Raw genomic sequence first — 26,935 nt, 5'->3', positions numbered from 1 at the left:
ACAAATATTTAGGAACGGAGGGAGTACTTGGGTCGGGTTAGCTGACTTGTGTTGTGCTGTTGCCCATACGCACTGTACGTGTGGTGCATCCTGCTTCATATGCGGGCACATGTATCATCCTCTCTTTTTTTCCTGTTGATTTGAGGAACATTCACTGCGCCCCCACCTCGCTCTCGCCTTCGCCTCATTTACACCCTTGCCTGCCGCCTCTCCGTGGCACCGTGCATACTCCTCCTCTCCTCCTTCTCGGCTTATTTAAACTGCAAACTCCATACACCGCAAATGCATCAGTAGCAACGATCAGAGGCGCATAACACAGGATAGAGCGGGTAGACTCGACATCTGTAGCTGGCTTGCTAGACTAGAGCGACGCCTTGGCCGAGAAGTGTTCCGGGACTGCTGCCTTTTTCCTGATTTGCCACATGCTAGCGATGACCAGGACCGTGCCCCGCTGGGGATGCGCCGCAGGCCTCGATTCCAGCCACTGCCGCCACAGAGAACGGCGCTGATGTAGGGGAAGCGGACGTGACAGACGAGAAGAAACCTGTTCGCGAGCGTGGGAGGCATGAGAAACCTCTGGGGCTTCCCAGTCGTGGTTGGCAGCTAGGGCAGGGTCCTAGGTAGCAATGACACGGGTGTTGTCAGCAGACACGTAGTTCAAACCGGCGGCATCAGGGTCAGCGCCAGCGGTCGACGTGGTCCCTGCGGCGGTGTCCGTTTTGACTGCTTCGCACACTGAGACACGCTGATCGACTACCGAGGCGCCGGCAGCATCAGACCTTGAATAACTCGTCTGTAGTAGCTACTTGCACCGGTAGAAAAAGGGCTTATAGTCCCGGTTCGTAAGGGTCTTTAGTCCCGGTTACTGAACCGGAACTAAAGTGTCGGTATTAATGCCCCAACCCTTTAGTCCCGGTTTAATCCAGAACCGGGACTGATGGGCCTCCACGTGGGCAGTGCGCAGAGCCCAAGCAGGAGACCCTTTGGTCCCGGTTGGTGGTACCAACCGGGACCAATAGGCATCCACGCGTCAGCATTTCTGTGCCTGGGGTTTTTGTTTTTTTTGAGAGGGGAGGGGTTGGGGGTTTTGAGGGGTTAATTTAGGTGTTTCATATATTGTGTTAACTAGCTATAATTAATAGAGAGAAGTGTCCTCTCTTACGTCCGTGCTTGGTCGACGCTACGTACTATACATACGTATAGAGAGGACTAGACACGCTAGTTAGCTAGTAAGCAAACGAAGGAAACAGAAGATTGTTATGAACATATATGCATACGGAGAGAAGTGATATCGACCACCTCTCCTTCTCCGAGAGATTGGTCGAACAACAAGTTCTCGTATATCTATCCGACACTACCGGCTACATATATACAATAATTATCTCTTACAAATATAATCATACGGACTCATGGTCCACATAGTATTCTCCGTCTTCAGCGATCACTTGGTCAAAAAAGAATGCCGCCAATTCCTCTTGAATTGCTCGCATGCGAGCTGGTGCTAGGAGTTCATCCCGCTTCCGAAACATCTAATTTGAAGAAGGGGGTCAATACATATATATATGAATGAATGAAACTCAATACAAATGATGGTAATAAAATAAAATTATGAATGTTGTTATTTACGTACTTCATATTGTTCGTCAGAGTACCCGCCCCGCTCACAGGTCGTGTGGCGGATGGACTCGCAGACGTAGTATCCACAGAAATCATTCCCTTGTTCCTGCCACAACCACTTTACAAGAAATAGAGGTCAATCAAACTGATAAGCAAGAATGCTAAATGGTATTGATGAAACTAGCGCTCGAATCACTAGGAGATGCGCGGAACATGCTACTATAGTACTTACTTTCGGGTGTCTAAATTCCAGCTCCTTCGACAGTCCCGAAACTTTTCTGATGAATTTTCTCCAAACCCTACCGGACAAAGAAAACAATTACTTGATATCAGGAAATGAACAAAGTTGCTGATATGGTGGATAATGATCGATTTAACTTACTTCTTGAGGATTTCAGTCATGTCCGCATACTCCTGGGAATCTTTTTGTTTAGAGTCCAAGACGGTTACTACTCCCTGCTCAAGCCTAATCTCTAGGAGAATATAGTGGAAACTGCACACGCATGCATAACTCATCAATTACATTATATAACCTGGACTAATATATAAGGAAAACCGAATATGCACAAGATAGTAACACTCACTTGAAGTTGTAAGGAAAGAGTATTATATCTTTGTTTTCATTTGTTTGAATGATCGTAGCAAGTTGGCCTCGGTATCTCCGGGATGATGTTCAACCTCAGTTGCATCTATGAGATATGTGTTAACGAACCCAATATCACCGATTTGTCTTTTCTTCAATTCGGCGATCTTCATTCTGCATAATATAGTGAGGATAATTATAAATACATGCAATGAAAGAGATGAGCTATATAGAGAGACTTAATGACAGAAGTAGTAGTACTTACAGACAGTAGCAGGTGATCGTTGTTTTATTAGGGCCAATTGATTGAAAAACTGAGAGAACTCCTCAAATGGAATAGGCAACGGTTCAATTCCAACGAGGTCATGCTCTGGTTTAACTCTCGCATACAAAGTACTCCTCCCCCAGACTCTCTGCAGATTTTCAAGTACCAATCATGTAATCTTCGCATCATCGTTGTTAAAGATTTTTCATCTTTGACGAGAGGCTTCCCGTACTCGTATCTGTGTATCTGCACCTCCATGGGATCATAATGTACATCGTAGGGCAGGTAATCGTCAACATTGCCATAACCGGGAACCATCCTCGGATCGACAATGTCGCTAGGCACCTTGAGGGGGGGCACGATTGCTTCGCTTGTTCGCCGAGCTGGGAAATTTGTTTCCCAGCTGCTCGTCGTTCTTTCAGCCTTTGATCACTGACTGTACTTCCCGACCGCTCCACTTCGGCCCATGTCTTTGCAATAATGCGCTCATAGTTGCCTTTCGGCAGAGACTTGGGTGGTTTTGCCAGGGCAGCCAGAGTGCGCTTCACTTTCACCGGATCTACCTTCTCCTCCGGAGGTGGATGTCTATTTGCTTTTAACCCTTGAAACCAGTCTTCCACTTCGGTTCGCGCGATCTTCGCGTTCTTCTCCGGGGTCCTCTGTATGGTAACTTCTCTGGAGTCTTTAAAGAAGGACCGAATCTGTATGTCCTCCCGCCTCTGGTTGTACTGCTAGACGCCGACCGAGCAGACGGAGCGGTTGTCTTCTTTACTTGCTTACGAGGCGGAGGAGAAGGACTACGACGCGCCGGAGTAGCTCGAGCGGCGGCAGGTCTCTTCCGCCCTTGCTGACGAGGCAGAGAAGGAGGAGGCTGGCTGCTCGGGCGCGTCGGCGCAGGCGGAGAAGGAGGCGGAGTGCCGCCACACGCCGGAGAAGGAGCCGGCCGAGGGCCCTGATCGTCACTCGCCGGAGGAGGAGGCGGTGGAGGAGGCGGAGTGCCCTGACTCGCCGGAGGAGGAGGAGGAGGCGGAGGCGTCCAGTTCGGAAGGTTGATGAGCTCCTTCCGCCATAGGCATGGAGTCTTCAGAGCATACCCCAGCCGAGTCTCCCCTTCACCGGTAGGGTGGTCAAGCTGGAGGTCCTCAAATCCCTCTGTTATTTCATCCACCATCACCCTAGCATATCCTTCTGGAATCGGCCGACAGTGAAAAGTTGCGCCGGGTTCGGTAGGATAAACAGAGCCAGCAGCCGCCTTGACCTTCAAATTCATCCATTGCGTCATAAGGTGGCAATTTTGAGACTCCGTGATAGCATCCACGGGATAGCTGGAAGGAGCCGTCAAGGCATGCTCCGTCTGAAGCAGCTCGGTGGAAGCCACGCTGCTTCTGCGCTGAGATGGCGGGGTAGCTTCGGGGGAGGCTTCGGCAATACATTTGCTGCGATTTGCTTCTCGTTCCTCTATCGCATCTACCCTTGCTTGCAACGCCTGCATTTGGGTCTGCTGCACTTTTTTCCTCCTCTCATGGGATTTGTAACCGCCTGCGTCCGGAAACCCAACCTTCCATGGAATGGAGCCTGGCGTGCCTCGTGTCCGTCTAGGGTGCTTAGGATTCCCGAGGGCCATTGTGAGCTCGTCGTTCTCTCTGTCTGGAAAGAACGTCCCTTCCTACACTGCTTCGATATACTGCTTAAGCTTCCTGACTGGTATGTCCATTTGATCGTTCGTCCAAATGCACTTCCCTGTTACAGGGTCCAAGGTTTCGCCAGCCCCGAAGAACCAAGTCCGGCAACGGTCTGGCCAGTTAATTGTCTCTGGTTCGATCCCTTTATCAACCAGATCATTCTCAGTCTTGGACCACTTAGGCTGGGCTACGAGGTAGCCACCTGACCCCGTGCGATGGTGAAGCTTCTTCTTCGCAGCATTTTGCTTGTTTGTCGCCGACATCTTCTTACTCTTTTCCGATGTCTTGTGGGCCACAAATGCGGGCCAGTGATCTCTGATCTTCTCATATCTGCCCTTGAATTCTGGTGTCTCATTATTTTCGACAAACTTATTCAGCTCTTTCTTCCACCTCCTGAATAGTTCTGCCATCCTATTAAGAGCAAAAGACTTGATTAATTTCTCTTTAACTGGGTTCTCTGGATTATCCTCTGGCGGTAGGGTGAAATTTGACTTCAGCTCAGTCCAAAGATCATTTTTCTGCATATCATTGACATAAGACACCTCAGGGTCTTCTGTAGCCGGCTTAAACCATTGCTGGATGCTTATCGGGATCTTGTCCCTAACCAGAACCCCGCACTGAGCAACAAATGCGTTCTTTGTTCGGATGGGTTCAATCGGTTGGCCGTCGGGCGCGATTGCTATGATCTCAAACTTTTCATCCGAGCTCAACTTTTTCTTCGGGCCTCATCTCTTTACCGAAGTTGTGCTCGATCCGAGGGCTAGAAAAAAGAACAAAGACTTAATTAATATGTGTACATACCAAAAAAATGAATGCATCAATCAGCTAGTCAGCACAGGCTTAACTAATATATATACCTGGCCGGACTCGGTTCGGTCACCGGAGCCGTCATCACGGTCTCCTTCTTGCACCGGCATTGGGTCACCGGAGCCGTCCTCATGTTCTTCTTCTTGCACCGGCATTAGGTCACCGTAGCCAACTTCTTCACCCTCTCCTTCCAGACCATTGGTGTCGTTGAGAAACAACGAGACGGCATCACTTCCTTCTGCGATTATGTCCCTCAACAACGCTTCTTTTGCTTCGTCTAGGGCGGTGTCCATAGTTTCTACAAATATTTACAACATGGCAATTATTATTCAAACATGACAGATGGATATATTAGTGCCAAACATAGAACTAGCTACCTAATCATAGTAAGCTATCGGGAGGGGGTATATATCGACAACAACGACACTACATCTATGTCCCTTGACGACCCTCGTTCCCGATAAAAAAAGAGGAAGAAGAAGAAAAAAAAGAGGAGAAGAAAGAATAGAGGAGAAGAACTCCTCTATTCTTTCTTCTCTTCTTTTTTTTTCTTCCTCTTCTTTTTTATCCTCTTCTTCCTCTCATGTTCGAGAGGATCGCCGAGGGTTCGGGAGAGGTTTCCTAGTGTCAAAGTATTGAAGAAATCCATGCCTTCATCATTAGCCGGAAGTAACCAGGACATGTTGGTACGAAGTTCTGCAAAGTTGTTCTGGAATGGAGTCCCGGATAGGATAATCCGCCTTTTAGTACGAATTCAGCAAAGGCCTTCCAAATAGCGATATTCGGAAGGCTCTTGCTGAACTTTGGGATTCCTTCTTCTCCTCTTTTTTACTTCTTCTTCCTCTTCTTCCTCTCCTCGTCTTCTCCTTCTTCTTCTCCTTCTTTCTCTACTTATTTTCCTTTTCCTTATTTTACTTTTTCCTCTCCACTAACATAAAATGCACTAACCTAAAATGCAACAAACATAAAATGCACTAAATCGATCAACTAACCTAAAATCAATGATAAAATGCACTAACCTAAAATCGATATCTACTAACAACTTAAAAAAATTAATACATATATGAAAAAATGCATATATGAAAAAAACATCATCATATCATCAACAGAAAAAATAGTATTTTTTCTAAAAATCTATCTTTTGCATATATACATCAACATATATATACACTAACCTAAAATGCACAAAAAAGCTATCGGAGAGGGGGTATATCGACCCCCCTCATGTATCCACATACATACATCTATACATACATACATTTCTCATATATACATACATACATACATTTCTCACATATAAGTTTTTCTTCTTCTTCCTTTCTTCCTTCTTCCTAGCTAGATATATAAATTTTTGCATATATAAAATACATATATAGTTGCATATATGTATAAATTTTTGCATATATAAACTTTTGCATATATAAAGTTTTTCTAAAATCTAACTTTTGCATATATGAATATATATACACAGAGAACATATACATATATGCACGTTTTTATAATAATGAAAAAAATAATAGGAAAGGGCGCCGGCGGCCGGACCGAAGGTGGCGGCGTGTGGTCGGGGCGACGACGACGGGGTTGGGGAAGGGGCGGCGCGCGCGGCGACGGCGACGTGGTCGGGGAAGGGGCGGCGCGCGCGGCGACGACGACGGGGTCGGGGAACGGGTGGCGCGCGTTGCGACGGCGGTTGGGTCGGGGTAGGGGCCGCGCGCGCGGCGACGGCGATGGTGTCGGGGCCGGCAGGGGCGGCGGGCGCGGCGACGGTGTCGGGGCAGTGGCTCGGTGGCGGCGACGGCGAGGTGGACCAGCCTGACGGCGTCGGGGCAGGGCTCGGCGGCGACGGCGACGAGGAGCAGAAGGCGTCGGGGCGAGAAGAAACAGATTGATTTTGGCGAAAACTGTAAAGTGCTGTATATATAGCAAGATCATTGGTCCTGGTTCGTGCTAAAGGGAGGCCTTTGGTCCCGGTTGGTGGCACCAACCGGGATCAAAGGCCTGTGCTGCCCCGAACCCAAATATTTAGTCCCACCTCGCTAGTTGAGAGGGAGGCGCACCTGTTTATAAGGTGCAGTGCGCCTTCCCTCTCGAGCTCCTCTCTAAAGCAGGCTTTCGGGCCTAACACTGCAATCTGTACCTGTGAGCCTACTGGGCCTCCCGCGGGCCTGAATCCTGGCCCATGGTAGGGTTTCTAGTCGTATTCAGGCCATGGGGGCCGAGTAGGTGGCACTTTTTTTGTTTTTTTGTTTTTTTTTGTTTCTACTTAGAACTAAATACTTATAGTTTTGTAGTGTTTTCTTTTTTATTTTAGGTCACAAAAATTATAAACTTTCTGTTAGTGCCATTAGTTTTAAAATTTGAATAGTTTAAATTTGAATTTTTTTTAAAATTTGTGTGAATCACTAGTTTATGAATAACTTTACTATAAAAATTGATTTTTGAGTCAATCTTTTTCCTGCTATTTAATATTACTGTGTTTTATCATTATACTCAATTTGGTAATTTTAGTTAGTCATAACAAATATTATAGGGGTGAGCCCTATTTTTTTCAGTTTTTTTGTTTTGTTTTCTGCATTATTTATTTCCTTTGGTTTTTTGCTTTATTTTTTAATTCTTTTTGCTTTTAGTTTTAGAAAAATTATAAACTTTCTGTTAGTGCCATTAGTTTTCAAATTTGAAAACACTTTTTTAGTTTTTTTGTTTTCTTTGTTGCTTTATTTATTTTATTTTGTTTCTACTTACAACAAAATACTTATTGTTGCTATTTTTATTTTTTTCCGGTTTTTTTTGTTTTCTGTATTATTTATTTTCTTTTGTTTTTTGCTTTATTTTTTAATTCTTTTTGCTTTTAGGTCAGCAAAATTATAAACTTTCTGTTAGTGCCATTAGTTTTAGAAAAAATATAAACTTTCTGTTAGTGCCATTAGTTTTCAAATTTGAATAGTTTAAATTTGAACATAGATGCACATATAGAGAAAATTTGACCTAAATTCATAGTTTTCAAATGAACTCTGAAAAAGTTGGCATAGCATACTCGTCTGTTACAAATTTGGCATGATATCATCATAATAGTTGCGGAAGAAAGTCTTCACTTTTTCTTCGCTTGTATCATTTGCTTATTGCGCCGTAACCATGGATAATCTTCATTGTTTATCAGGATGCTTGGGTCAGCCTTGACATTGAAGGGAGGAACTTCATGAAAATTTTCATAATCTTCAGACATGTCTGTCTTGCCGTCCACTCCCAGGATGTCCCTTTTTCCTGAAAGAACTATATGGCGCTTTGGCTCATCGTATGATGTATTCGCTTCCTTATCTTTTCTTTTTCTCGATTTGGTAGACATGTCCTTCACATAGATAACCTGTGCCACATCATTGGCTAGGACGAATGGTTCGTCAGTGTACCCAAGATTTTTCAGATCCACTGTTGTCATTCCGTACTGTGGGTCTACCTGTACCCCGCCGCCTAACAGATTGACCTATTTGCACTTAAACAAAGGGACCTTAAAATTAGGTCCGTAGTCAAGTTCCCATATGTCCACTATGTAACCATAATATGTATCCTTTCCGCTCTCGGTTGCTGCATCAAAGCGGACACCGCTATTTTGGTTGGTGCTCTTTTGATCTTGGGCGATCGTGTAAAATGTATTCTTATTTATCTCGTCTCCTTTGTAAGTCAATACAGTCAAAGATGGTCCCCTGGACAACAAGTGCAACTCATCACAAATAGTGTTGTCACCTCTGAGACGTGTTTCCAACCAACTGTTGAAAGTCCTGATGTGTTCACATGTAATCCAGTCGTCGCACTGCTCCGGATGTTTGGAGCGCAGACTGTTCTTGTGTTCAACGACATACGGGGTCACCAAGGTAGAGTTCTGTAGAACTGTGTAGTGTGCTTGAGACCAAGAATATCCGTCCCTGCATATTATTGAGTCTCTTCCAAGAGAACCTTTTCCAGTCAGTCTCCCCTCATACCGCGATTTAGGGAGACCTATCTTGCTAAGGCCAGGAATGAAGTCAACACAAAACCCGATAACATCCTCTGTTTGATGGCCCATGGAGATGCTTCCTTCTGGCCTAGCGCGATTACGAACATATTTCTTTAGGACTCCCATGAACCTCTCAAAGGGGGAACATATTGTGTAGAAATACGGGCCCCAGGATGACAATCTCGTCGACTAGATGAACTAGGACGTGCGTCATGATATTGAAGAAGGATGGTGGGAACACCAGCTCGAAACTGACAAGACATTGCGCCACATCACTCCTTGGCCTTGGTACGATTTCTGGATCGATCACCTTCTGAGAAATTGCATTGAGGAATGCACATAGCTTCACAATGGCTAATCGGACGTTTTCCGGTAGAAGCCCCCTCAATGCAACCGAAAGCAGTTGCGTCATAATCACGTGGCAGTCATGAGACTTTAGGTTCTGAAACTTTTTCTCTGGCATATTTATTATTCCCTTTATATTCGACGAGAAGCCAGTCGTGACCTTCATACTGAGCAGGCATTCAAAGAAGATTTCTTTCTCTTCTTTCGTAAGAGCATAGCTGGCAGGACCTTTATACTGCTTCGGAGGCAATGCCGTCTTTTTCGTGCAAACGTTGCATGTCCTCCCGTGCCTCAGGTGTATCTTTTGTCTTCCCATACACGCCCAAGAAGCCTAGCAGGTTCACGCAAAGGTTCTTCGTCATGTGCATCACGTCGATTGAGGAGCGGACCTCTAGGTCTTTATAGTAGGGTAGGTCCCAAAATATAGATTTCTTCTTCCACATGAGTGCGTGTCTCTCAGCGTCATTCGGAACAGCTAGTCCACCGGGACCCTTTCCAAAGATTACGTAGTGTAAATCATTGACCATAGCAAGCACGTGATCACCGGTGTGCATGGCGGGCTTCTTCTGGTGATCTGCCTCGCCTTTGAAATGCTTGCCTTTCTTTCGACATTGATGGTTGGTCGGAAGAAATCGACAATGGCCCAGGTACACATTCTTCCTGCATTTGTCCAGGTATATACTTTCAGTGTCATCTAAATAGTGCGTGCATGCGTGGTATTCTTTGTTTGTCTGTCCTGAAAGGTTACTGAGAGCGGGTCAATCGTTGATGGTCACGAACACCAACGCCTTAAGGTTAAATTCCTCCCGTCTGTGCTCATCCCACGTACGTACACCGTTTCCATTCCAAAGCTGTAAAAGTTCTTCAACTAATGGCCTTAGGTACACATCAATGTCATTGCCGAGTTGCTTAGGGCTTTGGATGAGAACTGGCATCATAATAAACTTCCGCTTCATGCACATCCAAGGAGGAAGGTTATACATACATAGAGTCACGGGCCAGGTGCTGTGATTGCTGCTCTGCTCCCCGAAAGGATTAATGCCATCCGCGCTTAAAGCAAACCATATATTCCTTGGGTCCTTTGCAAACTCATCCCAGTACTTTCTCTCAATTTTTCTCCACTGCGACCCGTCAGCGGGTGCTCTCAACTTCCCATCTTTCTTTCGGTTCTCACTGTGCCATCGCATCAACTTGGCATGCTCTTCGTTTCTGAACAGACGTTTCAACCGTGGTATTATAGGAGCATACCACATCACCTTCGCAGGAACCCTCTTCCTGGGGGGCTCGCCGTCAACATCACCAGGGTCATCTCATCTGATCTTATACCGCAATGCACCGCATACCGGGCATGCGTTTAGATCCTTGTATGCACCACGGTAGAGGATGCAGTCATTAGAGCATGCATGTATCTTCTCCACCTCCAATCCTAAAGGGCATACGACCTTCTTTGCTGCGTATGTACTGTCGGGCAATTCGTTATCCTTTGGAAACTTCTTCTTCAATATTTTCAGTAGCTTCTCAAATCCTTTGTCAGCCACAGCATTCTCTGCCTTCCACTGCGGCAATTCCAGTACGGTACCGAGCTTTGTGTTGCCATCTTCGCAATTGGGGTTTAACCCTTTTTTGTGATACTCTAACATGTGATCGAACTTTAGCTTCTCCTTTTGACTTTCGCATTGCGTCCTTGCATCGACAATGAACCGGCGGAGATCATCATCATCGGGCACATCGTCTGGTTCCTCTTGATCTTCAGCAGCTTCACCCGTTGCAGCATCATTGGGCACATCGTCTGGTTCCTCTTGATCTTCACCAGCTCCCCCCGTTGCAGCATCACCGTATTCAGGGGGCACATAGTTGTCATCGTACTCTTCTTCTTCGCCATCTTCCATCATAACCCCTATTTCTCCATGCCTCGTCCAAACATTATAGTGTGGCATGAAACCCTTGTAAAGCAGGTGGGAGTGAAGGATTTTCCGGTTAGAGTAAGACCTCGTATTCCCACATTCAGTGCATGGACAACATATAAAACCATTCTGCTTGTTTGCCTCAGCCGCATCGAGAAACTCATGCACGCCCTTAATGTACTCGCGGGTGTGTCTGTCACCGTACATCCATTGCCGGTTCATCTGCGTGCATTATATATAATTAAGTGTCCAAATTAATAGAAGTTCATCATCACATTAAAACCAAAGTGCATACATAGTTCTCATCTAACAACATATAGCTCTCCAGAGCATCTAACTAATTAAACCATACATTGAAACTATGTAAAACATTTCAATGCGAAAATAAATGCGATCATAATTGCAACCAAGGTAACAATTGATCCAACGGCATAATGATACCAAGCCTCGGTATGAATGACATATTTTCTAATCTTTCTAATCTTCAAGCGCATTGCATCCATCTTGATCTTGTGATCATCGACAACATCCGCAACATGCAACTCCAATATCATCTTCTCCTCCTCAATTTTTTTATTTTTTCCTTCAACAAATCATTTTCTTCTTCAACTAAATTTAACCTCTTGACAATAGGGTTTGCATTTCCGATTCACATACATCCTAGATAAATAAAATCTATGTCACGTTGGTCGGCATAATTTTCATAAACAATAAATGAACCAATAGTTATAAAGATAATATACATACCACATCCGAATCATAGACAGGACGAGGGCCGACGGGGACGGATACCAAAACCATCGCACTATATAAGATGCAATAATAAATGTAAAAAAATGATACAGGTATCTATCTAAACATACAAGTAACAATATTTGTCCTTTCAGAAAGAAGATAAGAACAAGAGGCTCACCACGGTGATGAGATCGGCCCGGGTGATCGACGATGGTGTAGACGGGGACGGGGTGTGACGGACCGCTAAATCTAGACAAATCTCGAGGAAAATGGAGCTTGGAGGTCGAGTTTCGAGAGGAGAAAGCTTAAGTAGTGTGGCTCGGGCATTCCATCGAACACCTCATGTGCATAGGAGGTGAGCTAGAGCACCACAAAGCCCTCTCCCCCTCGGCCAGAAAAAACAGAGCACTGTGCTCTGCTCTTGCGTGAGGGGGTATATATAGGCACCTCATTGGTCCCGGTTGGTGACATGAGCCGGGACTAAAGGGGAGCCTTTGGTCCCGGTTCAAGCCACTAACCGAGACCAATGGTGGTGGGCCAGGAGCGAGGCCCATTGGTTCCGGTTCGTCCCACCAACCGGGACCAAAAAGTCCAGATGAACCCGGCCTGGCCCGGCCGGCCCCCTGGGCTCACGAACCGGAACCAATACCCATATTGGTTCCGGTTCTAGACTGAACCGGGACTAATGGGCTGACCCGGCCTGGACCAAAATCCTGTTTTCTACTAGTGTTGGACCATGTTAGCCGACTTGTACCGTGCCGTTGCCCGTATGCACTGTACGTGTGGTGCATCGCACTTGGTACGCGGCTACATGTATCTACTGGTGTGTCAGGGGTGTGCATGTACGGTGACACAGAAGCGAGTGGCTGGAGTAGGATGGCTCACGCTCACCCTTAAGCCACGCACGGCAGTATGTATACTGCAAGGTTTACTGTAGTGGGTCATGTTACGTGATTCACTTGCTTACATTGTCTAATTATATGCTATGATTGAGCTCTGAGTTTAAGCGGCTCATGTCAATGCTGTAGCATTTCGCTTCCACAATCGTTCAAAGCGAAGCAAGCCGATCGAAGATTTCCATAAGTCACCTGTATGAAAGTAATACGTCTCCAATGATTAGTAAGATCACTTGGTGATCAATGCCTAAAGTCCTTCCAGTTCATTAGAAGATATGATGGGATACTAACGACATGGTTCCTTGAAAATCAACTTCTGATTAGATGGTTAGGAGTACAATGGTATCCTCAGCCCACTAGGGTTTAAGTACTAAACTTTGCTTGCATTACTACTGGATTTATTTTAGGCTTTCGGCGATATTGGTTTAGTAGGAGGAGATGTTCCGTTGACTGTGAGACGCCTTCGATGACTTCGTAAAATCTCAAGATGTTATTTCGGCTCAGTCTCTCAAAGGTATGCTCATAAGCATAGGGTATGCCTGTGTGCGTTTATATGAGCGAGTGTATTCTCGTGTATATATGTGAGCGAGTGTATTCTCGTGTATATATGTGAGCGACTTTGATTTTACTATGTTAAAAAAAACTTGACTCCCTAGAGAGATTAACAAAATTGTCATGAATTTTGTTTACAAATTTGTATAATTTATGAACTCAAATTAAGTAAATAGATTGTACACTCTCTGTAAAGTAATATAAGATGTTTTAGATCACTACTTTAGTCAGATCTGAAATTGAATTTGTTCAAGCTTTGATCTCACTAGTTAGGTCTTAGGTGCCGACCTTGAAGTCAAGGTTTTTCTTTTTAATAATACATTGGGACCCAGGTGGCTTGAAGGGTTTATTTTTCTATGAAATATTGGGGTTGAGGTGAACTTTGGTCCTACAATATGTGTTAATCAATAGAACTGTAACTTAGGGACACGAGTGAGTAAGATTCAAAATAGTCCCAACTGAACTGCCTATTGTACCTTCGGTTAATCTGATGTTCACTTCAAACTCCGTCATTTGGTTTAACAATCTACACTATCCACAATCCATGAACGGGATTCACCAACATTGTTGAGTTGCCATAAACTAAATTCAGCAAAAGGGACTAGGCTGGGAACACGTCATCAATGTCTACATTTGCATAGTTCCACGCTGGTAATTTCTTGAGGATAAATTTGCCGAGTCCCTCTGGCCCAAACTCGACAAAAGTAGCCAAATGACGCCTACTAGTGACTCCAGTATTTTCACATTTATAAAAACAAAATGACAAATGTTTAACAAGTTTACGTTACGGGGAACTCGGCAAAGGGATCCCCACTATCACGGAGCCATCACCTAGTGTGTATGGGGCCACTTGGTCAGGTCTTTGTTGGGTTATTTAATTTTATCGCATACCGAACATAGGTTAGCTTAGAAAAGTTCTTTTTATTTCGCACTCAGCAAAATGCTTCTATTGCCAAGCTCCTGATAAAAATCAATCGGCGGACATCCCGCATTAGGCAACGTTGTCGATTCTAGTACTGATTGTACTCTTCTTTTTGGTGGTGGTGGGTGGGGGGGGGGGGGGGCATCATTTGAGTAGATATATAGTTACAACATAATAGGAGTTCGGATCCATTACAAGTAGAGGAAGGTCTAAATATCTTGTTCATTCTGCCGCCCAAACATAGCTAATCAAACAAAGCGTCTGGAATATCAAACTGTTGACAGGTTGCAGGACAATTAGTCCTTCATATCTCTCAGCCAGATGACACCTTTCATGAGCTTTCTTTCCACTAGCTTGACCGCATATATCTCTCAACGTTTGAGAGGTTTCAGGGTAATTAACCTTTCATTAGCACATGGTTTTCTCTATGAGTCCATGTGCAATATGAAGTCCCAATGTTGAAATCCTTACATTTTACTACCTCTGTCCTATTAGCCCCCCTCATATTTAGGGTCATATTTTGACCACCGTTTTATCTAATAAAATATATGTTATACACAGCAAAAATAATATCATCGGAAACTATGTGCAAATACGAATCTGAAGATATACTTTTTCCGTGACATGCATTAATATTTCAATAGTTATTTCACAAAAAAAATATTTCAATAGTTAAATTTATGATCAAACTTGGACAGAAAATACAAAAAAGGACCAATAACTCAGGACGGATGTGGTAGTTGTGTGTACCTGGCCGTATATAGATTGGAGATACTCCATGTGAATCAAAAGCAAATGTGATTCTATAGTACAACTTTCTCAAAGGCTTCTTACCTCCCGAGCGAAGTGTACAAAAGGCTGCAATCACCAGAAGAGCAATCATGACTCGATGGTTAGAGGGCATGTGTCGTTTATTACCTTCACAAATTAGCACCCTGAGGCATGCTACTTAAATGCCACGAGCAATCTGTGTGATTACCTGACAAGATCACAAAGCTCAGTCTGAATTTCCGGACAACACTGATTCAGACAAATTAAGTACTAACATTTGGTTGCACCGAAACTTAATCATCCTCTTTTCCCCCTAAGAAAGTAATTTACTCACTCTCCTCAATTCTGAGCAAACATTCCGTGCGCCCCACCCCCTCTCACGATTCGCCCCATTTACACCCTCTCCTACTGTCTCTGTCACACGTGCGTACTTCTCTCCTTCTCTCTCTATTTAAACGGCACACTCCACACCGCGAGTGCATCATTAGAGCATCTCCAACGATCAGCCTTGTCCGGTGGCAAGTGCATCAGTATAGTATAGAGTACTCCCAACCATCACGCGCGCACAACACAGGATAGAGAGGGTATACACTCGAGATCTGTAGCTGCCTTAGGCCTTGTACAATGGAAGGTGCTTAGAGAGATGCTTAGAAAAATAAACCTGATTTTCCTGAAGCACCGGTGCCTATTTCTACAGAAAAGACGCTTAGTTAAGCGTCTATCCTGTACAGATAAGCATCGGTGCTTAAAAAAAGTCTGGTTTATTTCTTTAAGCATCTCTCATTGTACAAGGCCTTACTAGACTATAGCGGTGCGCTGGCCAAAAGGTGTTCCGGCACTGCTGCCTTCTTCATGCTTTGCCACGTGCTAGCGATGACCAAGACCAAGACCGTGCTTCCGGCCACTACCACCGCAGTGAAGAACACGGTGTATAGCAAGCTTACGAGAAGAACATGTTCGTGAGCGTGGGAGGCATCGGGAACCTCCGGGGCTTCCCAACCGTGGGGCGCAGCTAGGGCGGGGGCCCTGGTAACAACGATGCGGGCGTTTTCAGCAGACAAAGCATACAAATTAGTGTCATTAGCGGTGGCGTGGCTGGCATCTGCACGTTCCATGCCGTCCGTAGCTGCGACGGTGTCCGTTTCGATGGCATTGTGGACTGAGGCAGGCCGATCGACTACGGAGGCGCCGGCTGTGTGGGACCTTGAATGACTCGTGTCTGTACCAGCAACCTGGGCCGTGCCAGTCGACTCGTGTTGTGCTGTATCGCGCTTTGTATGCGGGCACATGTATCTACTGGTGTGTCAAGGCTCTCGGTGTACAGTGTACGGAAGTGATCAGTGGTAGTTCGAGCAGTTCGGCTCACCCTTAAGCCGAGCGCTTAACTTCAGAGATTAATCATAGCGTAATTAAACAATGTAAGCGCCTCATGTCAATGTTTAGCCTAGAGACCACATTTCGCTTGCATGTTCATTCAAAGCGAAGCAGGCCGATGAAAAATGTCCATAAGGGCATTTGTAGTCGGGCGTCCCAAATCCATCTCGAACGCTCCGGTGGACTGACCGGTCATTTACTGATCACAAAAAATCTTCCCAGCCGGGCACTTCGAACCGTCCTCAAACTCCCGAGCTAGCCGGCGCCTCTCATATTCAGCCCAAATGTAGGGCAGATATGGGCAGCCCAGGCATGTCCGGGTGCGACCATCTGACAAACCCAGCCAACCACCGACCCCATGGTTCTCCCACAAAAAACACCATCCGGCTCATCACTCCGAACCCTAGCTCATGCACACTCTCCTCTCTCGCTCCATCTTCTCCCTCCCACATCAGTTATGATCGAATCCGGCGCAATATCAAGCTCCGGTAGCTGCTTTGACTCCGAGCTAGAACCCGACTTTGAGTTGGCCCTCGGTATTGCCTTGGAGCAGTCCAAGGTGGAGACAGGGGGCTACTCCGGATCTGCAGCGTCGTTGCAGACGTAGCTCCCAGTCGGCGCAGCGCGGACGCAAGCGATGGCCCCTCCCAGCTTGTGCACAACTCCAACAGGTTTGCGCAATCCGCGCCTCCTCTATGTCGTCCCCTGCCCGCGCCGGCTGCTGCTCCCTCACGTAGGCAGCGATGGGTGCTTGTGTCCGCCCAGCCAGTTCGGACGCGCACGTCGGAATCAGAGGAGTGCGCCGCCTGCCGCAAGAGGCAACATAAAGGGGAGAGGAAGGAGGCTGAGCAGTCTGTGCGCCGCCGCCACGGGATGCAGGCGGAGCCCAACGAGGACGCGCGGCTCCTCGATTGGGTCTACCGACGGTCGCTTACGATCGCAGAGACAGACACGTGATACATCTCCAACGTACCTATAATTTTTTATTGTTCCATGCTATATTATATTCTGTTTTGCACATTATTGGGCTTTATTATACACTTTTATATTATTTTTGGGACTAACCTATTAACCGGAGGCCCAGCCCAGAATTGTTGTTTTTGCCTATTTTAGGGTTTCGCAGAAAAAAAATATCAAACGGAGTCCAAACGGAATGAAACCTTCGGAAACGTGATTTTCGGAACGAACATGATCCAGAGGACTTGGACCCTACGTCAAGACATCAACTAGGAGGCCACGAGGTAGGGGGCGCGCCTACCCCCCCCCCCCCCAGGCGCGGCCTCCACCCTCGTGGGCCTCCTGTTGCTCCACTGACGTACTCCTTCCTCCTATATATACTTACATACCCTCAAACTACCAGATATGGAGCCAAAATCCTAATTCCACTACCGTAACTTTCTGTATCCACGAGATCTCATCTTGGGGCCTGTTCCGGAGCTCCGCCGGAGGGGGCATCGATCACGGACGGCTTCTACATCAACATCACAGCCCCTCCGATGAAGTAGTTTACTTCAGACCTACGGGTCCATAGTTATTAGCTAGATGGCTTCTTCTCTCTTTTTGGATCTCAATACAAAGTTCTCCCCCTCTCTTGAGGAGATCTATTCGATGTAATCTTCTTTTGCGGTGTGTTTGTTGAGACCAATGAATTGTGGGTTTATGATCAAGTTTATCTATGAACAATATTTGAATCTTCTCTGAATTCTTTTATGTATGATTGGTTATCACGCATTGCAAGCCTGGGTCCTTGCTTCCTTGAGGAACCACCTTGGAACATTTTCCTAAGCATTTTTCTTCCTCAGAAAAATTCTGAAAATTTTTAGTAACTTCAAAATAAAAGTAAACCAAACTCAATAATATTGATAGCAACTACTCTTACAAGTGCCTAGGGCCTATGGGCCAGTTCTTTTGGACGATTCTCCGAGAATCGCCCCCTTCCTAGCTTTTCCCAGAATCGTCACTTTATATATTTTTTACAATCCTATCTAGTTAATGTCTAATTAGCTAGGATTTTCAAAAATATGAAGTGATGATTCTAGGAGAAGCTGGGGAGGGGGCGATTCTAGGAGAATCGCCTAAAAGAATTGGCCCTATATCATGCATCAAAACTAATTTTGACCATATAAAGTTGACATGCAAGCTCAAGAACGGGGTCAACTAAGCAGCAAAAATTTGCAATAAATAAAGCACTAGAACAAAAACTAATTGGACCAATGGAGGAGTCACATACCAAGGAACAATCTTCCCAAGCAGTTTTGTGAGATGTGCTTTGACCAAGGAGATCGAAAATGGCAGCAAGATGAGCTAGAACTCGTGCTTGAGCTGGATATTCGTATTTGTGGGAGGAAGAAGAAGTGTGTGGGTGCAGGAATAAGTGGAGGAGGGCCACCGTGGGCCCACGAGGCAGGGGGCACGCCCATGGGGTAGGGCGCGCCCTCCACCCTCGTGGGCAGGTGGTTGACCCTCCTGTTGTGTTCTCAGTGCCAAATATTCTCAAATATTTCAGAAAAAATCATATTGAAATTTCAGGGCATTTGGAGAACTTTTATCTTCGGGGTATTTTTATATTGCATGGATAATCAGATAACAGACAAAAAAATACTATTTTTATTTTATTTAATATTAATAACAGAAAGTAAAAGAATGGTACAGAAGGTTGCGCCTTCTAGTTTCATCCATCTCATGATCATCAAAAGGAATCCACTAACAAGGTTGATCAAGTCTTGTTAACAAACTCATTCCGAATAACATGGAACCGGAGAAATTTCGAATAACACTATGTTACCTCAACAGGGATATGCACATCCCCAATAATAAGAATATCATATTTCTTCTTGACAGTAGGAAGAGGAAATTCAAAGCCTCCAAATATAATCGATGAAAATTTTCCAATAAAGTTGATACTATGAACTTGAGGTTGTTTCCTCGGAAAGTGTACCGTATGCTCATTACCATTAACATGAAAAGTGACATTGCCTTTAGTGCAATCAATAACAGCCCCTGCAGTATTCAAAAAGGGTCTTCCAAGAATAATAGACATACTATCGTCCTCGGGAATATCAAGAATAACAAAGTCCGTTAAAATAGTAACGTTTGCAACTACAACAGGCACATCCTCACAAATACCGACAGGTATAGCAGTTGATTTATCGGCCATTTGCAAAGATATTTCAGTATGTGTCAACTTATTCAAATCAAGTCTACGATATAAAGAGAGAGGCATAACACTAACACCGACTCCAAGATAACATAAAGTAGTTTTAACATAGTTTCTTTTAATGGAGCATGGTATAGTTGGTACTCCTGGATCTCCAAGTTTCTTTGGTATTCCACCCTTAAAAGTATAATTAGCAAGTATGGTGGAAATTTCAGCTTCCAGTATCTTCCTTTTATTTGTAACAATTTCTTTCATATACTTAGCATAAGGATTCATTTTGAGCATATCAGTTAATCGCATACGCAAAAAGATATGTCTAATCATTTCAGCAAAGCGCTCAAAATCCTCATCATCCTCTTTCTTGGATGGTTTGGGAGGAAAAGTCATGGGTTTATGAACCCATGGTTCTCTTTCTTTACCATGTTTCTTAGCAACAAAGTCTTTCTTATCATAACGTTGATTCTTTGATTGTGGGTTATCAAGATCAATAGCAGGTTCAATTTCTATATCATTATCATTACTAGGTTGAGCATCATCATGAACATTATCATTAACATTATTACTAGTTTCAGGTTCATTACCAGATTGAGTTTCAGCATCAGAAATAGAAATGTCATTTGGATTCTCAGGTGTTTCAATAACAGGTTCACTAGAAGCATGCAAAGTCCTATCATTTTTTTCTTCCTTTTAGAAGGACTAGGTGCATCTATATTATTTCTCTGAGAATCTTGCTCAATTCTCCTAGGGTGGCCTCCAGGATACAAAGGTTCCGGAGTCATTTTACCACCTCTAGTCATAACTCTAACAACATTGTCATTATTCTTACTATTCAATTTATTGAGAAAATTATTTTGAGCTTTAGGTACTTGTTCTACTTGAGTGGTAACCATAGAAGCATGTTTACTAATAAGTTTAAGTTCACCTTTGACATTAGCCATATAATCACCCAAGTGTTCAAGAATATTTGAATTGTATTTCAATTGTCTACCAAAATAAGCATTAAAGTCTTCTTGCTTAACCATAAATTTATCAAACTCATCTAAGCATGGGCTAGCAAACTTAGTAAATGGGATTTCAGGTTTATCATATCTATAGAGAGAATTTACCTTTACTACCTGTGTCGGGTTATCAAGACCATGAGTTTCTTCAATAGGTAAAGGAGTAAGATCATACGTTTCTTCAACAAGAGGTAAATTAAGACCATGTATTTCTTCAACAGGAGGTAAATTCTTAACATCTTCAGCTATAATACCTTTTTCTTTCATAGATTTCTTTGCCTCTTGCATATCTTCGGGACTGAGAAATAGAATACCCCTCTTCTTCAGAGTTGGTTTAGGAATAGGCTCAGGAGAATTGGCTCCGGAGGTGTCCAATTATTTTCATTTGTCAACATATTATTCAATAGAATTTCAGCTTCATCCGGTGTTCTTTCCCCGAAAACAGAACCAGCACAACAATCCAGGTAATTGCTACCTCTTGAGCTTGCGTTGGTTTTCCCCGAAGAGGAAGGGATGATGCATCAAAGGAGCGTAAGTATTTCCCTCAGTTTTTGAGAACCAAGATATCAATCCAGTAGGAGGCCACGCTCAAGTCCCTCGTACCTGCACAAAATGATAGCTACTTGCAACCAACGCGATTAGGGGTTGTCAATCCCTTAACGGTCACTTACGAGAGTGAGATCTGATAGATATAATATGTTTGGTATTTTTGGTATAAAGATGCAAAGTAAAAAGTAAAGGCAAAGTAAAAAAGCAAAGCAAGATTAAAGTGATGGAGATTGATATGATGAGAATAGACCCGGGGGCCATAGGTTTCACTAGTGGCTTCTCTAAAGAGCATAAGTATTCTACGGTGGGTGAACAAATTACTGTTGTGCAATTGACAGAATTGAGCATAGTTATGAGAATATCTAGGCATGATCATGTATATAGGCATCACGTCCGTGACAAGTAGACCGAAATGATTCTGCATCTACTACTATTACTCCACTAGTCGACCACTATCCAGCATGCATCTAGAGTATTAACTTAAAAACAGAGTAACGCCTTAAGCAAGATGACATGATGTAGAGAGATAAATTCATGCAATATGAAATAAACCCCATCTTGTTATCCTCGATGGCAACGATGCAATACGTGCCTTGCTGCCCCTTCTGTCACTGGGAAAGGACACCGCAAGATCGAACCCAAAGCTAAGCACTTCTCCCATGGCAAGAACTACCAATCTAGTTGGACAAACCAAACGGATAATTCGAAGAGACTTTCAAAGATAACCAATCATACATAAAATAATTCAGAGAAGATTCAAATATTATTCATAGATAGACTTGATCATAAACTCACAATTCATCGGTCTCAACAAACACACCGCAAAAAGAAGATTACATCGAATAGATCTCCACAAGAGAGGGGGAGAACTTTGTATTGAGATCCAAAAAGAGAGAAGAAGCCATCTAGCTACTAACTATGGACCCGAAGGTCTGAGGTAAACTACTCACACTTCATTGGAGAGGCTATGATGATGTAGAAGCCCTCCGTGATGACGGCCCTCGTCGGCGGAGCTCCGGAACAGGCCCCAAGATGGGATCTCGTGGATACAAAAAGTTGCGGCGGTGGAATTAGGTTTTTGCCTCCGTATTTGATTGTTTGGGGTATGTATGTATATATAGGAGGAAGAAGTACGTCGGTGGAGCATCGAGGGGCCCACGAGGCAGGGGGCGCGCCCCCACCCTCGTGACCGCCTCTTTGATGCCTTGGAGTAGGGTCCAAGTCTCCTGGATCACGTTCGGTGAGAAAATCACGTTCCCGAAGATTTCATTCCGTTTGGACTCCGTTTGATATTCCGTTTCTTCGAAACACTGAAATAGGCAAAAAAACAGCAATTCTGGGCTGGGCCTCCGGTTAATAGGTTAGTCCCAAAAATAATATAAAAGTGGAAAATAAAGCCCAATATAGTCCAAAATAGTAGATAATATAGCATGGAGAAATCAAAAAATATAGATACGTTGGAAATGTATCAGTAATCTCTGGAGGCATCGGTTAGTCCATTATAAAAGATATCAAGTATTTCATTTTTCTTAAGAGGATGACCAGGCAAAGCATTAAGTAATTGGAGAAGCCTCCCCCAAGCTTGTGGGAGACTCCCTTCTTCAATTTACACCGAATTATATATATCCCTTAAAGCAGCTTGCTTCTTATGAGCAGGGAAATATTTAGCAGAGAAGTAATAAATCATATCCTGGGGACTACACACACAACCATGATCAAGAGAATTAAACCATATATTAGCATCACCCTTTAATGAGAACGGAAATATTTTAAGGATATAAAAGTAACGAGTTCTCTCATCAGTAATGAACAGGGTGGCTATATCATTTAATTTAGTAAGATGTGCCACAACAGTTTCAGATTCATAGCCATGTAAAGGATCAAATTCAACCAAAGTAATTATATTAGGATCAACAGAGAATTCATAATCCTTATCGGTAACACAGATAGGTGAAGTAGCAAAAGCAGGGCCAGGTTTCATTCTAGCATTTAGAGATTGCTTGTTCCATTTAGCTAATAACCTCTTGAGTTCGTATCTATCTTTGCAAGCTAAAATAGCTAAAGAAGCTTCTTTATCAAAAACATAACCCTCAGGAATAACAGGCAAGTCTTCATCATCAATTTCATCAGTATTATCAGATTCAATATTTTCAATCTCTCTAGCCCTAGCAAGTTGTTCATCAAGAAATTCACCAAGTGGCACGGTAGTATCAAGCATAGAAGTAGTTTCATCATAAGTATCATGTATAGCAGAAGTGGCATCATCAATAACATGCGATATATCAGAACGAATAGCAGAAGCAGGTTTAGGTGTCGCAAGCTTACTCAAAACAGAAGGTGAATCAAGTGTAGAGCTAGATGGCAGTTCCTTACCTCCCCTCAGAGTTGAGGGATAAATCTTGGTTCTTGGATCTTTCAAGTTCTTCATAATGATAAGCAGATATAAATCCCAAGTGACTCAAAGAATAGAGCTATGCTCCCCGGCAACGGCGCCAGAAAATAGTCTTGGTAACCCACAAGTATAGGGGATCGCAACAGTTTTCGAGGGTAGAGTATTCAACCCAATTTTATTGATTCGACACAAGGGGAGCCAAAGAATATTCTCAAGTATTAGCAGCTGAGTTGTCAATTCAACCACACCTGGAAACTTAATATCTGCAGCAAAGTGTTTAGTAGCAAAGTAATTTGATAGTAGTGGTAATGGTAGCAAAAGGTAACAGTAGTAAAAGTAATGTTTTTAGTATTTTGTAGTGATGATAGCAATAGCAACGGGAAAGTAAATAAGCGAAGAACAATATATGGAAAGCTCGTAGGCAATGGATCAGTGATGGAGAATTATGCCGGATGCGGTTCATCATGTAACAGTCATAACCTAGGGTGACACAGAACTAGCTCTAGTTCATCAATGTAATGTAGGCATGTATTCCAAATATAGTCATACATGCTTATGTAAAAGAACTTGCATGCCATTTTTTTCCTACCCTCCCGTGGCAGCGGGGTCCTTACGGAAACTAAGGGATATAAGGCCTCCTTTTAATAGAGTACCGGAACAAAGCATTAACACATAGTGAATACATGAACTCCTCAAACTACGGTCATCACCGGTAAGTATCCCGATTATTGTCACTTCGGGGTTAACGGATCATAACACATAATAGGTGACTATAGACTTGCAAGATAGGATCAAGAACTCTCATATATTGATGAAAACATAATAGGTTCAGATCTGAAATCATGGCACTCGGGCCCTAGTGCCAAGCATTAAGCATAGCAAAGTCATAGCAACATCAATCTCAAAACATAGTGGATACTAGGGATCAAACCCTAACAAAACTAACTCGATTACATGATAGATCCCATCCAACCCATCACCGTACAACAAGCCTACGATGGAATTACTCACGCACGACGGTGAGCATCATGAAATTGGTGATGGAGGATGGTTGATGATGACGATGGCGACAGATTCCCCTCTCCGGAGCCCCGAACGGACTCCAGATCAGCCCTCCCGAGAGGTTTTAGGGCTTGGCAGCGGCTCCGTATCGTAAAACACGATGAATTCTTCTCTCTGATTTTGTTTCTCCCCGAAACACAATATATAGAGTTGGATTTGGAGTCGGAGCAGCTCTAGGGGGCCCACGAGGTAGGGGGCGCGCCCCCACCCTCGTGGACAGGTGGTGGGCCCCGTGCCTTCATCTTTTGCAGGTATTTTTTATATTTTCTCTTGATGTTGATTCTTTGAAATTTAGATCTATTCCACCTAAGCATGATATCAATGAGTCTCTCAAAGCCATGAGAATTTCCATTGATGAGTGCAAAGAAAGAACCGCCAGGATGCGTGCTAAGAAAGATTGTTTTATAAAAGCGTGTTCTTCTAGTTTCCATGATAATAAAGATGAAGATCTAAAAGTTATTGATGTGTCCCCTATTAAATCTTTGTTTTGTAATATGAATCTTGATAATGATGGGACTGAATATGATCCACCTTTACCTAGACGGCGTTCCAAGAATTGGGAGTCTTTAGATCTTGATGCTAAAATTGTTAAAAGTGGGATTGAAGAAGTCAAAACTTTAAATATCAATGAACCCACTATTTTGGATTTCAAGGAATTTAATTATGATAATTTCTCTTTGATAGATTTTATTTCCTTGTTGCAATCCATGCTAAATTCTCCTCATGCTTATAGTCAAAATAAAGCTTTTACTAAACATATTGTTGATGCTTTGATGCAATCTTATGAAGAAAAGCTTTAGTTGGAAGTTTCTATCCCTAGAAAAATTTATGATGAGTGGGAACCTACTATTAAAATTAAAATTAAAGATCATGAATGCTATGCTTTGTGTGATTTGGGTGCTAGTGTTTCCACGATTCCAAAGACTTTGTGTGATTTGCTAGGTTTCCGTGATTTTGATGATTGCTCTTTAAACTTGCACCTTGCGGATTCCACCATTAAGAAACCTATGGGAATAATTAATGATGTTCTTATTGTTGCAAATAGGAATTATGTGCCCGTACATTTTATTGTTCATAACATAGATTGCAATCCTTCGTGTCCTATTATTCTTGGTAGAACTTTTCTTAGAACGATTGATGCAATTATTGATATGAAGGAATGAAATATTACATTCCAATTTCCGTTAAGGAAAGGCACGGAACACTTTCCTAGAACTAAAATTAAATTACCATATGAATCTATCATGAGAGCCACTTATGGATTGCCTACCAAAGGTGGCAATACCTAGATCTATCCTTGCTTTTTATGCCTACCTAGGGGCGTTAAGCGATAGCGCTTGTTGGGAGGCAAACCAATTTTATATTTATTCCTTGCTTTTTGCTCCTGTTTAGTAATAAATAATTTATCTAGCCTCTATTTTGGTTGTGTTTTTTTGTGTTTAATTAGTTTTTGTGCTAAGTAGAACCGTTGGGAAGACTTGGGGGAGTCCTTTTAATCTTGCTGTAAAAAAACAGAAACTTTAGCGCTCACGAGAACTGCTGCCATTTTTATTTGGAAAGTGATATTTAGTTAATTATTTTTGCAGATGATTAATAGATAAACTCCTCACGTCCAGAAATTAATTTTAGAATTTTTGGGGTTCCAGATCTTGCGTTAGCTACATATTACTATAGACTGTTCTGTTTTGGACAGATTCTGTTTTTCATGTGTTGTTTGCTTATTTTGATGAATCTATGGCTAGTAAAATAGTTTATAAACCATAGAGAAGTTGTAATACAGTAGGTTTCACACCAATATAAATAAATAATGAGTTCATTACAGTACCTTGAAGTGGTGTTTCGTTTTCTTTCGCTAACGGAGCTCACGAGATTTTCTACTTTAAGTTTTGTGTTGTGAAGTTTTTCAAGTTTTGGGTGAAAGATTTGATGGATTATGGAACAAGGAGTGGCAAGTGCCTAATCTTGGGGATTCCCATGGCACCCCAAGATAATATAAGGACACCTAAAATCCAAAGTTTGGGGATGCCCCGGAAGGCATCCCCTCTTTCGTCTATTTCCATGAGTAACTTTACTTGGAGCTATATTTTTATTTAGCACATGATATGTGTTTTGCTTGGAGAGTCTTTTATTATTTGAGTCTTTATTTGTTAGTTTTCCACAATCGTCCTTTCTATACACACCTTTTGAGATAGAGAGATAAAGAGAGACATGATTCAGAAATTGTTAGAATACTCTATGTGCTTCACTTATATCTTTTGAGTTTTATAGTTTTTGCTCTAGTGCTTCATTTATATCTTTTAGAGCACGTCGGTGGATTTGTTTTATAGAAACTATTG

The sequence above is a fragment of the Triticum aestivum genome, chromosome 5A (assembly GCF_018294505.1).
Source record: "Triticum aestivum cultivar Chinese Spring chromosome 5A, IWGSC CS RefSeq v2.1, whole genome shotgun sequence".
Lineage (NCBI taxonomy): Eukaryota > Viridiplantae > Streptophyta > Magnoliopsida > Poales > Poaceae > Triticum > Triticum aestivum.
Note: the sequence above shows the minus strand (reverse complement) of the source record.